Here is a 10,890-nt window from a genome sequence, read left to right as displayed (position 1 = left end):
ATGAACTAATGAGATAGTAAAATTTTCAAATATTTAATATTTTAACTGAAATAGGAAAATGAAAATATTTTGATTGAAATTTAAGATAAAATTTTACCATCTTAAAAAATTTTAAATTTGAGATAGTAAAAATTTTTTAAATATTTTTTAAAATCATTACCTTTTTAATATAAGACTTTAAATGTTTTTGTATTTTATGTGAAAGTTACTGTTATTTTATGTTTTCAAATTTGATCTAAACTTCAATTAGAATATTTTAAATTTCTTATTTATTTATAAAATATTTACAAATCAAGTTAAAATATAAAAATAAATAAATTTTAATTCAAAAGATAATTATTTTCTCTCATTTTTAGTTTTATCTTAAAAAATAACCATCTATTTTTATATTTATTGGAGTTTTAAATTTTGAAAAAAAAAAAATTAACACATCTTATTTTATTTTTTAAAACTTTCATTCATTAAGACTTTTTAGGTGCTTTGGTGAGAGAAAGAAGTAAGTTGTAAAGAAACATTCAAAGTCCTTCACAATGGGTTATCTTGTACATTAATTGACCTTGTATAATTAGTACAATTGCCTTATATAGTTGTTCAAAATCCACATACAAGTATGTTAACCATGTTTCTAGTATTTTGTTGATCACTTCTAAAGAGGAAACCCTATACATTTAGTAGGCGTAGGGAATAAAAAACTCTCATTTGTGGGAACATGAACATGCATGGGATGAGTGTGTAATGTGTCTTTCATGGATGTGAGAAGCCCATAGACAAGGAAAAGAAATAGGGAAGTTGTCGGAAAATACTTCAACTCCCTCACAATGGGCTATCTTGTACACCATTTGTATAGTTAGTTCATTAATCTTATAACTAGTACAATTATCTTATATAGTTGTTTAAATTTCTACATCTGTACCCTTGAATGTGTGCATAAGAGTGAACCATGATTCAATGGTTTGGTGGGAGGAATCCATGTATTAATTGCTTTCAAAGAGGATATTTGCTTGCAAGTATTATTAAAATGTTTTGTGATTAGGTGTATTTTTGTCTTTCATATTTCACGTCTTTACCATCAATACTGCAAAATATCTAACCTTTAGGGTCATTATCATATTCATTTATCCCTAAAACACATTCTTCATTCTTAAATATATAGAAAATATAAAACATAAGATCCAAAACTTTATTTATTTATTTATTTTACCTCAAATTTCTCAACAACCAAAAAGATATATGTTCACACAATATATATTGATGATATCTTCAACAGGTTTTAATATTTTCTTCTTTTCATGATAATTAATATACCTTATTTATTTAAATATTGTTATTATTATTATTATTATTATTATTATTATTATTATTATTAATATAACTTTTCTTTTATCTACGAAAACTCTTAACTTTACTTTAATTTTACTATCTTTCTCTTCTTCTTTTTTTTCTTTCATCACTATGTTTTCTTCATTTCGAAAACCTAATGTAGCCTTTCCATTTCTTCTTTGAAAGTTAGGTCCTTTTTCTTCCTTTTGACTTAGAAGACTTTTCAAGTTTCCATTACTCTTGGTTAATGAGTTGATGAGTTGGTAGGGTTTGAAGTGAAAGAGTCTTATAAATTGCAATATTTTCATGATCGGACCAATCATTAAATCAAAAAAGTTATTGAATCACGTTCCACTAGTTCGATCGTGGTTGAATGGGTAATATCATAAATATATCATTTATATTTGTTAAAATTAAAAATAATTTGAAGAAATTAATATATATATATATATATATATATATATATATATATATATATATATATATAATTAAAAATTTTAATAACATTTCATTTTTTTTAATATTTGATATATCAAATTAAATGATAAACATAAATATAAACATATTAATATATCAAATTTTATTAAATAGAATATTTATAATATTTAAATATGGAAAGAAAATTATAATATTTAATTAATCTATGTATTTTATTCTTTTAAAATTTTTTAAATTATTATATTAATTAAAATATGTATTGTTAATAATTGTTATAAAAATAAATATTTATATATGTTTCAATGATTTATATTATAAAAATTCGGAAACAACATTAATATAGTATGTAAACTATATATTAATTTAAAGGATTGTGTAGTATACTGGTTGTACAACCCACTTTCAAATCCTCTTCATGCGGGTTACCTACACTTACAGGTACAAGCAAAAAGAAGGCTGGGTAATGGGCCGGTTAGCAGGGGGAGTATGGGCCGAATGAGGAGAAAAGGCCACGGTGGATTTGGCCGAAACCACAAGTTGGCCGGTTTCCAGAAAATCGGACGGTGCGTCCGTTCTACGGTCTGACCGCCGGGTCTTGACAGACCTTTAGAAGTAGTAAACTTCTTTGATATTCGTCGTTGGCGTTTCCCCTGCTTGAAACCTAAAATCCAGCTTCACCTCCATTACTGCTAAAATGCCTCCACCTACCACCACAGCCAGCTTCTCCCACTCTACTACTGCCCCCAATTTGTAAATAACTTGAAAGCGAGTGGTTATTTTCCCTGATTCGAGGTCACAATAAAAGTACTCCAAATGGTTTTCAAAGGTGTCAAGCACCAGCCACCAGCAACTGCCCCCTCCCCACCGACCTCCATCTCCTTCATTACCCCAAATTCGTATTGCCCACATAAACAAAAACTATATACGCCCATCAACATCTAACAAATGAAAACACAGGCAAGCAAATTAATACAATCTCCACACAAATAGGTACTGTATTGTAGGGATATCCCAAACATTGAATGCCTAAAAAGTCCAGAAATCATCTAACAACCATCATCATTTCTCCTTGAAAATCTCGAAAAATTAGCAGAACCCCGCAAAACCCACTATAATTTTTCTAACAGAGATGCATTTAGGGTCGTCCCAAATTCCCAATCTCGGGGGAAAGAAAAGCATCAACACAAGCATACTGCACCTGATCAGTAGAGAGATAGAAATTGTCCCACCTACTCAGAGTAACCCTCCTCGGCTTCTGAACCTCCTTCCCAAGAACCTCTACTTAATTCCTTTCTGAATGGTAGTCCTGTTTCCAATCACATAATTGATGATGAGAGAGTGTAGAGCAATATTCCTTGTGGTTCCCTTGCTTTGCTTCCTATCCTCACGTGAACCAAACACCTTGGTTTGCAATGAGAAGCAGAAAAATGCCCTGCTTAGCTTCAAACAAGCTCTCTCAGACCCCGCAAACCAACTGACTCTCATCTTGGACTGCAGAGGAAGATTGCCGTGGGTGGATAAGAGTTCACTGCCATAGCATCAATGGTCAAGTCATGGAGCTAATTAGGTGTCCCATGATTGAAATGATTCCCAGAAAGATGAAGGTATGTGAGAGATGTAAGATTTACATACCCGAGCGACGGACTCATGCTATCAAGTTCACAATCGGACAAGTAAAGATAGCATAGATATATTCAAAAGAATGAACTTCCCTGTAAAGGTCGACTTCAACCATAGATAGGTTTTGCAAAGAAGATACGAGAAATCCAACTGAGGGCCTCAAACATATAAGCCATGAAGAATATCAGTATAATTCTGGGAACCCTAGACTGAGGTAATGAAGATCGGAAAGATTTCCAAGCTGAGGGGGGACTAGTCCATCAGGTATGTTAAACTCCGCATGGAACCCAAGAAACTTGGAACTGGAGCACCTCCAAACTCAATGGAGCTCAAGTCCAAGTAATTAAAAAAATTTAGTTGCAGCAGAGCAGGACTAACCTTGCCGCCCAATCCAAAACCGTGGAGGTGGAGCTCCGTGACTTCATGACCACTGATGTTATGGCAGTGGACTCCTATCCACCCACAGCAATCTTCCTGATCAGCAGATCGAGATGAGAATTAGAGTTGGTTTGCAGGATCAGAGAGAAGTTGTTTGAAGCTGAGAAGGGCATGTTTCTACTTCTCATTACAAACCAAGGTGTTTGGTTCACATGAGAGAAGGCAAAGCAAGGCAAACACAGGGGATATTGCTCTACACTTTTTCATCAATTATGTGACTGGAAACAGGAGTTCTATTAAAAAAGGAAGTAGGTTGTTATGATGTAGCAAGCCACAATCGAGTTGCAATTTATAGGACTCTTTCATCTCATTGCACTTTCACTTCAACCCACCTTCTTCAACACTTCTAGGAAATATCATTTCCATTCATGTCTTGTGCCCATACCTTTGTCTTTATCATCCCCACCTTCTTCATCACTTCTAGGAAACATCATTTCTGTCTTTATTATCCCCACCTTCAACACTTCTAGGAAATATCCTTTCTTTTCATGTTGTCTTGTGCCCATACCTTTATATTTATTATCTTTATCATAATGTTTATCTTTTTTTGGTTCTATTGGAAAAGCACACAACCAATATGAAATTTTATTACCCAAATTTGGGGGATAATAGTCCTTCTTTCTTGTACCATAGTTAATAAGGTTAAGTTAGAGTATAACATGCATGCATGCATAGCAAATTTCATGAGTTAGAAATGAGCAAAAACATTTCATATATTCTTTAATTGATTGAAGTTAAACTATATTAACCTCTTCTATTTGATATTCACAATTTCAAGTATCTTAATTTAATTTAGGTCTACAATTTTTTTTGGCACAATATATCAAAATATATATAATCTTGTAGAGGCATATAATTTTACATTAAGATGAAATTGTTTCCAACCTCAATCTTAGTGAGGGATTTTCTTTTATTTATTTTTTTATTATTATTTTTTTATCATATTCCAAACTTACTTTTTTCTCTTCATCCAACACCGAGAAATTTTGAAGAATGAAGGATTTCCTTTAGTTATTGGAACTAGGTTGAAGGTAGATGACTTTGAGATATAATTTAAATATTTCCATGGATATGATTGTGACAGAAAAATGAAATGTAAGAACATGTAGATAGGTTTTAAATTTAATAATTATTTTTGTCACTTCTCATGTGATATTATATTTTCTTCTTTCTATTATAAGAGGAAAATAAGATTTTAATATTTCACTTCTTCATTTTTCTTCTCTCGTGCATGATGGAAATGAGATTTAAAATTATTACTCATTAAAGCTTTGAATAAGGACACAAAGAAATGGCAAAATAGAAGCAAGTCTAATTTGAAACTTATCTTTGATTAATTTCATATCTAAAAGAGACTTCCCTCAACTTCCAATATTTATAATTAGAGGCATGAGATTGAATATGCTCTATATATAATATAGAATTTTATTTTATTTTTTGCTATTTTAGGTATATACCAATTTATGTGAAGCCACTAGTATGGATTTATTAAGTCTTGAGATTGAAAGGATTGTTCAAATTAACTTATCTTATACTCAACATAGGTCATTCAATATACCTCATTTGAATAAATTTAATTACTTGACCATTCCAATCAACATACCTCACTTGGATGCCCTTGACTTTGAAGACTTCAATCTTCCATTAGTATTCTTTCATTAATGTGAAACTAAAGACTTAAAAAAACATTTTTAATAAGGTAATGTGAAATCATTATTCATAGTCTACAATTTATAACCATCATTTTTCAAAGTCTTAAAAGGAATGGACTTCGCTAAGGATTTCTTAACTATAAAAATGTTCCTAAAATCCACTTTCAAATGACCTAAAATGGATTTCTTCTTTCACAAATCACACCTTAATCGACCAACATTAATGTTATAATAATAAAAATATTACATAAAACACTTTTTGAGAGTACCATGGAAACTTCTTGTAAGATATGAGACTATTAATATTTTGAATTAATAATTATTTTCATCACTTTTTCAGTGATATTATTATTATTATTATTATTATTATTATTGTTATTATTATTATAAGAGGAAAATAAGATTTTTACTATTTTATTTCATCATTTTTCTTCTATCATTTATAATGGAAATGAGATTTAAAATTATTCCTCAATAGACCTATGAATAAGGACATGGAGAAATGGAAAAATAAGAGTCAAGTCTAAACCCTTATTAACATTGATTATTGAATGTTTAGTTTTGTCAAAGATCAAATTCTTGAAAAGACATTCAATATACCTCATTTAGATAAATTTAATTGATTTATTTACTTGACCATTTCAATTAACATACCTCACTTGATGAACTTAATTGATTTAATTACTTGTCATTCACTTAGAAGACTTCTCAAACTTCCATCTCTCTTTCACTAGTATGAAACCAAAGACTTAAAAAGCATTTTTGATAAGGTAATGTGAAATCATTATTTATACTTGTCATTCACTTTGAAGACTTCGCAAACTTCCATTTTTCTTTCACTAGTATGAAACCAAAGACTTAAAAAGCATTTTTGATAAGGTAATGTGAAATCATTATTTATACTTGTCATTCACTTTGAAGACTTCGCAAACTTCCATTTTTCTTTCACTAGTATGAAACCAAAGACTTAAAAAGCATTTTTGATAAGGTAATGTGAAATCATTATTTATACTTGTCATTCACTTAGAAGACTTCCCAAATTTCCATTTCTCTTTTAATAGTATGAAACCAAAGACTTAAAACATTTTTGATACGGTGATGTGAAATCATTATTTACAGTCTATAATTTCTAACAATCATTCTTCAAAGTCTTAAAAGGACTAGGATTCCTAAGGATTTCTTAAGTTAAAATCCAACCTTCAAATAACTTGTATGAATATCTTCTTTTACTAGTGACACCTTAATGGACCAACATTAATGTTACAATAATAAATATTACATAAATACTTTTAAAAAAAATATCATAAGAACTTCATGTATAAAGTATGTGAGTATTAATATTTTAAATTAATAATTATTTTTGTCACTTTTTTATGTGACATTATATTTTCTTCTTTCTATTATAAGAGGGAAAAAAATAAGATTTTAATACTTTATTTTATTATTTTTCTTCTATCATTTATAAAGGACATGAGATTTGAAAGTATTCCTCCATAGGCCTAAGAAAAAGGACATGGAGAAATGGAAAAATAGGAGTCGAGTCTAAACCCTTTTTAAAATTGATTATTGAATGTTTAGCTTGGTCAAAAATCTAATTCTTAAAAAGACATTCAATATACCTCATTTGGATAAATTTAATTGATATAATTACTTGACCATTTCAATCAATATACCTCACTTGAATGAATTTAATTGATTTTGATTACTTGCTCTTGACTTAAAAGACTTTTCAAACTTCTATTACTCCTTCACTGATATGAAACCAAAGACTTAAAAAACATTTTTAATAAGGTCATGTGAAATCATTATATGTAGTCCATAATTTTTAGCAATTATTCTTCAAAGGTTTGAAAGTAATTGAATTCCCTAATTATAAAAAGGATAATTAAAACAATTTTTTAAATGTCATAAAATGGATTTCTTGAGGGATTTTCTTTTTCTTATTCCTCAATAGAGTTATGATAGACTCACGAGCACGGACATGAAAAAAATATGAGATGGGTCTAATTTCAAAATTATCTTTAATTAATTTTATATCTGAAAAAGACTTTCCTCAACTTCTAACATTTAATAGTTAGAGGCATGAGATTGTATATACTTTATATATAATATAGATTTTTTTTTTGTACTTTACATATGTACCAATTTATGTGAAGACAATAGTATTGATTTAATTACCTGACCATTTCAATCAACATACCTCACTTGGATCAACTTAATTGACTTAATTACTTGGCATTAACTTAAAAGACTTTTCAAACTTTCATTGCCCTTTCACTAATATGAAACCAACGACTTGAAAAACATTTTTAATAAGGTTATGTGAAATCATTATATATGGTTCACACTTTCTAGCCATCATTTTTCAAAGTCTTGAAAGGAATTGAATTCCCTTACTATTTAAAGATAAACAAAACAAATTTTTAAATATCCTAAAATGTATTACTTAACTATAAAAAGATTACTAAAACTAAATATGAGAGATTCCTTTCTAGAACAATTTTAGAAAACATTTTCTAAACATATCCTTAGTTTATTTTGTGATGTATTCAAAAATAATATTTAAATAAAATTTTAAAATCAATTCATGATTATTTTTTAAGTGTTATCTATATTTCATTGTTTCACAAAACACTATATAAAGCCATTAAAAACATCTTATATCTACTTAAAAAAATAAATTATCAAAAAGCATTTTCAATTAAAAATCTTCCAAACACATTTTTAGGTTAAAAAAAACCTATTTTATGTTCTATAGGGAAAAAAAATTGCTTTCAGAAAATAATTATTGAACAAGCTCTTATAATTTTTTATTCCTCTAGTTACCTAAAAATAAATAAAAATCATTCGTCCATTAATTTTTCAAAATTTTTCTAAAAATATATCTTAAAATCTATCTTTTTAAAAAAAGAAAAAAGAAACAAAGAAAATGTTGATACAAACTTTGTCTTTTATTTTTCCTTATCGAGAAAAATGTCCAACTAAACTGTTTCATGGAGATGTCATCAAAATTCGGAGTAAGTAGCGTGGTCTAGAAATGAAAATGCAAATTGCATCAATATAAGCACTCATGCACATGTCTAGTTGTTTGCCATGTCATCTTACAAAAATGTAATAATCCTAGTTGTCAAACAGGTTGGCAACATTTACTAATAATTGGTTGATTTGTTCACCATTTTTATTTAATAAAAAGCTTACGATAATTATGTTTTAATGTTTAATTTTATTATAAAAATACAAAAGAAAATTAATATAATTTATTATAGTAGGCTTTCACCATCTCATGCGCTTAGGTTCCATCACCCCAACATATTCCTTTGTTTTTTCTCTTCTATTTTTTTTTTCTTTTATTTTGTTAAGCCACATTTAGAGTTAATGTTTTTTTTATTTGGTTATATTTCGTTTAACCAAATATAACATTTTTTTTTCTTTAGGTTACGCTGGCTCCTGAAAAGTTTGAGGAAAAATGAGGGAAAGAAAAAAAAACTTAAAATCAATAAATTATTTACATTTACCATTGGAAAGTGAGTTTACTTATTTTAACTCTTTCATATAAAAATTAAATGATATAAAAAATGTATCAGACTAATTTTAATTATACTTGGTTTTCTTTTATATCTAAAATATCAAAATAAAAATAACACTTCAATATAACTACCATTAAAAAATTTATTTAAAAACAAATGAACAAAAATTTTAATTTGCTTTATAATTACAATTGAGAATGAGGAAACAAAAGAATTTTTAGATATAAGTGAAAAAAAATAGCTTTATAGAGATATTTTACAACAAAAAAAACAAAATAAAATTTTTCATATTTTGTAGTAATAATAAAAAACTTGATAAATAGAGTATGTGAAACTAAGGTTTGACTAATATCAATTTTGATGATAACAAAATAAGGTTTGAAACTAATAATTATATTTCAAGGTAAGATGGTTTTTAAAGTGGCAATCATAAAAACAAAATTAAGTCAAAGGGAAATCAATAAGAGGAAGAAAACTTAAAAAGAAAATTGTTTTTCAAGACTTAAGCTTTATAGAGTTATTTTGTTTTAAATTTTTTAAAATTGAATGATCTCATGTTTTCAATTAAAACCTTCTGTTAAATACTTTCCAAACTTATTTAGAAGGTTTTACGTTTAAAAAAAAAAATGGTTGTTGAGCCAAAAACGACTCAACTGATTGAGGGATCAACTTAACCAATTGAAGAATCTACTCAACCGATTGAACCGGTTGAGAAACTAGTCAACCTGTTCAGCTCAACCAGTTGAAGGATGTAAAAACCTTATCTCTATTCCAGAATGTTTGTTTGATCGATCAAGATTGAACTTCATTCAATGAAGTACCAGTCGAGGTTCAACGATCACTTGTAATTAAATGTTAATGACTAGTGAATCAGTCAAACTAGACCTCGACCAGACAAACCTCCAATGGTTAGTTTGGTTTCTCTTCTTTATAAAAAGACTTTAATCTTCATTGTTTCAAGAGTTTAACCATCTTAAACATTTCTTGAATATATTTGAGTCTTAGGAAAGTATTTTTTTTTAGTGTACCATTGTTCTAAAACTCGATTATCATTAGTGCACCATTCAATCTTATTTTATCTTGTATCATTTGAGCCTAAAGTTTTATACTAGGATTTTGTGAGACCATTTTATATCTTTATTTGTAAATCTTTGAGAGGAAAAATCTAAGTGTGAAGCATCACTTAGGGATTTTCAAGTGCGGGGCATTACTTGAGGGGTTGTTCAAGAGTGAGGTATCTCTTGAGGTTTATAAAGGGTTTTTAGAGCCAAAAGTACAAGAGGGTTGATTGGAACCATAATCCAATTGTATTGTTTAAAGGTTTGGTTTGAAAGCTTTAAATTAGTAAAACCTCAAGCTTGGGATTGCAATTAGAAGAGAGTGGACTTATGTTGTATTGCGTCAAACCACTATAAAAATCTTATATTCCCCCTACCTCTCATGATTACCTTAAGTTGGATTAGCCAAAATTTCTAATAGATGTAATATATGTAATAATATTATAAGTTATTTTAAAAAATTATAAAAAGAATAATATATTAAAAAAATATATGGAAAGTTAGTTTAGAAAAATTTTATTTAAACATAAAGAAAAGAGCATTAAAGCTTTAGAGTAATGAATTAGTGTTGATTTGATACAATTTCTATTTTTTATTTTTAAAATTAGATAATAGAGGTATCTTTTATATAGTTAGAAAAAAAAAAAAAAAAATAGGCCATTGTATAGAAAAAGTAATGTTTTTAAAATGTTTCTAAAAAATTGAGATATAAAAAAAAAAATTATTACCTCCATGTTAATAATTTTTTAAAATTATTTTTAAAGATATAAGATAAATTATTCTTTTTATAGAATATGTTATTTTTTTATAAAGTGTCTGATTTTAAAAATCAAAAGC

At 27.9% G+C, this 10,890-nt stretch overlaps 1 long non-coding RNA gene across 1 annotated transcript; it reads right to left on the bottom strand.

The window, feature by feature from the left end:
- Positions 1-2,094: 2,094 nt before the first annotated feature.
- LOC117912094 lies at positions 2,095-4,086 on the bottom strand. The gene is made up of 2 exons (XR_004650977.1): positions 3,391-4,086; positions 2,095-3,286 (listed from the first exon to the last, which is right to left on the bottom strand). It is a non-coding gene; the product is annotated as an uncharacterized LOC117912094 (long non-coding RNA).
- Between the last annotated feature and the right edge of the window lie 6,804 nt (positions 4,087-10,890).

The sequence above is a fragment of the Vitis riparia genome, chromosome 4 (genome assembly GCF_004353265.1).
Source record: "Vitis riparia cultivar Riparia Gloire de Montpellier isolate 1030 chromosome 4, EGFV_Vit.rip_1.0, whole genome shotgun sequence".
Classification (NCBI taxonomy): domain Eukaryota; kingdom Viridiplantae; phylum Streptophyta; class Magnoliopsida; order Vitales; family Vitaceae; genus Vitis; species Vitis riparia.
Note: the sequence above shows the minus strand (reverse complement) of the source record. Positions and strands in the feature narration are given on the sequence as shown.